Below are 3,032 nucleotides of genomic sequence, written 5' to 3'. Positions count from 1 at the left end.
GCTCCCCGGGGCCCCCTGCTGATCTACCGTGCAGCCATGTTAGGTTTCGAAGCCGGCTCTTGCCGCAAGGCTTCGCTGTTACTCGACAGGCAGTCCCAGCTCCCCGGCCCTCTCCCGCAGCAGCTGCCTTCCCTGGAAAACCCAGCACATTTCTAACGTGGACCCGGTGTGCTGCTGTCCTGCTGGGGAGCTGGTCGCTTGGCTCGATCCCACCGCCTGGGCTTGGGGGAAGGCAGAGCATGGCTGCGGGGGGCATTCCTCCAGGCATGAGTCCTGCCAGGCCAGGGGCCCTTGGTCATTTCCCCTTTTCCCCACAGTTCAGCAGAGACCCCTAAAATGAGGCTTTGGGGCGGGTGCACGAGGTTGCCCATCTTGTGGGATGTTAGTGGGAAAGCAGACCACCTCCACCCGCGCTGTCGGTGCAGGTCAGAGCGAGCGTTGGACCCACGGGCTGCCGTTGCCTCCCCCCCCAGGCACCGTAACACTGTAAAACCAGAGGTTTGTGGTTGGTAAGAGGTTTTTGGGTTGTACATAACTATTGTAACCTGTAATTTTTTGTAATTGTTTTTAATAAAAGGGTGTTGACTAGATGCACGCTCCTGAGTCTGGGTCTGCTCTGCCTGCGGCTGGATCGGGTAGGGTGGGTGCTGAAGCCATCCCGGAGGCGAGGAGGACCTGGGTGGGCTTCCCTGGAGCATCCCTTCAACTTGCAGCCACTGTTCTTTCCTCCATGTCCTCACAAAGTGGCTCTGCAGCAGAGCCCAGCCTTCCCCCAGCACTTGGCACCAGCTTCGCAGCTCTCAGCGGACCGCACCCCTCCACGGCACATCAGCCTGCCGGGGTGTCGAGGGGCTGGAGGAAAGGGGGTGAAAGCCCCTGGGACCACGAGACGAGGTGGTGCCCACAGCGTTGGTGGTGTGGGACGTATCCTTGCACTGTGCAAACCCTTCTTGCCCCCCATGCGGTGCCCTGAGCCTCTGGGCAGCAGTGGGGCAGGTCCCGGCTCCTCTTGCCTCTGTCCCGGAGCTGGGGCAAGCGCCCAGGAGTGCCGGCGCCTGCCTCGGCGTCCTCCCACTGCCTGACCAGGCTCCCCAGGAGAGCCCGTATCAATCTCACAAATGGGGCAGGAATTAAAGTGCCAAGTGAAGGAGCTGATTCAGCACAGAGGAAGAGGTGAAGGTAAAAAGTTCAAATAAAAAAATAATAGGCTATTAGATGACCTCACTGGCAATGTGTTTTATTTAACGTGCTGGTGATGGCTTGGCGATGGCAGCGGTTACTTAGGATGCTATAAAAGTCGTGGCTGACCTGTGTTCTCAGCCACCTTTATGGGCCTTTGAGGTGCTGGGTGCGCCGAACTCTGGCATCAGCCTCCCGGGCTGCCATCCCTTCCCCTGCGGGTGGTTGGCCGCCCTCCTCCTGTGATGACCCCCTCTCGCCGGTCACCTGTGCCATGTGGGGGTGCCAGAAGGGGACTGACACCCTGAGGTGACACCAGTCCTCGGGGAACCCCTGCAGTGCCCGAAGCATTTTGCTTTGCTGCTTTTTTGGAGCCTGGAGGGTGGAAGGGACCCTCCAACCCTCCTCTGGGCAAAGGGCTGAAGCAAGGTGGGGCTTTTAGGGTTGCAAGAGCCCTCGTCCCAGGTGAGCACCGGTCACCCAGCCTCAGGTGTGCAGATGGACACGTGGCTGGACAGACGGACACTGGTGCTGCAGGAGCGTGTTCAATAGCTGTCTCAGAGGTTTGAGACCCTCGTTTTTCTCTGGAAGACCTTGTCTCCCAGGGGCGCTGCCGGCGCTGGGGCATCGCCAGCAGAAACGGCAGCGAGGGGCTTTCTTGCTCTCTGAAACCTTTGGCCCTTTGGGGTGGCTTTGCCTCTGACTCAAAGCGTAGCCCTGGCGTTAGGCACTACCTGTCCCCCCACCGCTGCCTCGGCTTTTGGATGCTGCAGCTGAGTCTGGGGGAGCAAACAAGCAGAGAGAACCCCACAGCCCCAGACCCTTGCCTCCTGCAACCCCCCTGGGGAGGCTGGACTGGCGCAGGCAGCTCCTTTGGGGCAAGCTGAAATTTGGGGAGGTGAAGCGAAGCAGGAAAAAGATTGGGGAAAAAAAGGCTCCATTTCCACTCCGGTGGGATGAGAGGGATGAGCTCAGAGATGCTGGTGCATTGCAAATCCCCCTGCTTTGTCCCCCCTTGCTGGGGGTCTGGCCCCTGGCCCCGCACATCGTGCCCGCATCGATCTGCGGAAACAGCCTCTGGCCCCTGTCCCAGTCTAAGCTCTTTACCCATGAATTGGTGGCACTGGGCTGGCTGTGTCCTTGGAGCTGGCACGGGTACAGTGACCCGCTGGGTCCCTGACAGCACTGTCGGAGCTTGTTTTGACCCACGCAGGGGCAGCGGGGAGAGGGGTCCCTGCCCTGCTCCGGCCTCTGCTGCGCCGGTCGCAGCTCGACTTTGCACGGCTGCTCCCCCCGGCCACCACTTTGCTTCCCCAAGCAGGGAGGGAATTTCCAAACCCAACGCAAAGCAGCCTTGGCCCTGAACCTGCCCTCTTTGCAAAGGGGGAGAGGTTTTGGGCAGCCCAGGGGACCAGTTGGGTGCATGGGATCATTGCGTGTCCCTCTTCTGCAGCTGAGACTGGGCAGCTCATCACATGCAACCCTGAGTTTGCAGGTGCTACCAGGGTTTGCAGTGGGGCTGTTTTGTCCTGCTGCATCATCCCCCTGGTGAGGGGCATTCGTGGGGCGTCTGCGTGTCACCCCCTGCCACCGAGCCACCCGGGTCAGAGGTGACCGCGGTCGTCGATCCTCTATAAAGCTTTTTACCGCGGTTTGTCCAAACCCTCTGGGAGGGCGAGGGCCAGGGACGAGGCGGGGGGGCGAGTATCTGTCACACGCTGGGGGTCCAGCAGCTTGTGTGTGCAGGCAGGAAAGCTCCTTACGTGGTGACAGCGGCGCGGTGAGGGCCTTTGCCACGGTGGATGGGGACAGGGACCTCGTGGCAGCCCCGGTGCATCCGCTCCCTCCGCACT

Source organism: Phaethon lepturus, unplaced genomic scaffold (genome assembly GCF_000687285.1).
Source record: "Phaethon lepturus isolate BGI_N335 unplaced genomic scaffold, ASM68728v1 scaffold6947, whole genome shotgun sequence".
Classification (NCBI taxonomy): Eukaryota; Metazoa; Chordata; class Aves; order Phaethontiformes; family Phaethontidae; genus Phaethon; species Phaethon lepturus.
This window is presented reverse-complemented; position numbering follows the sequence as displayed.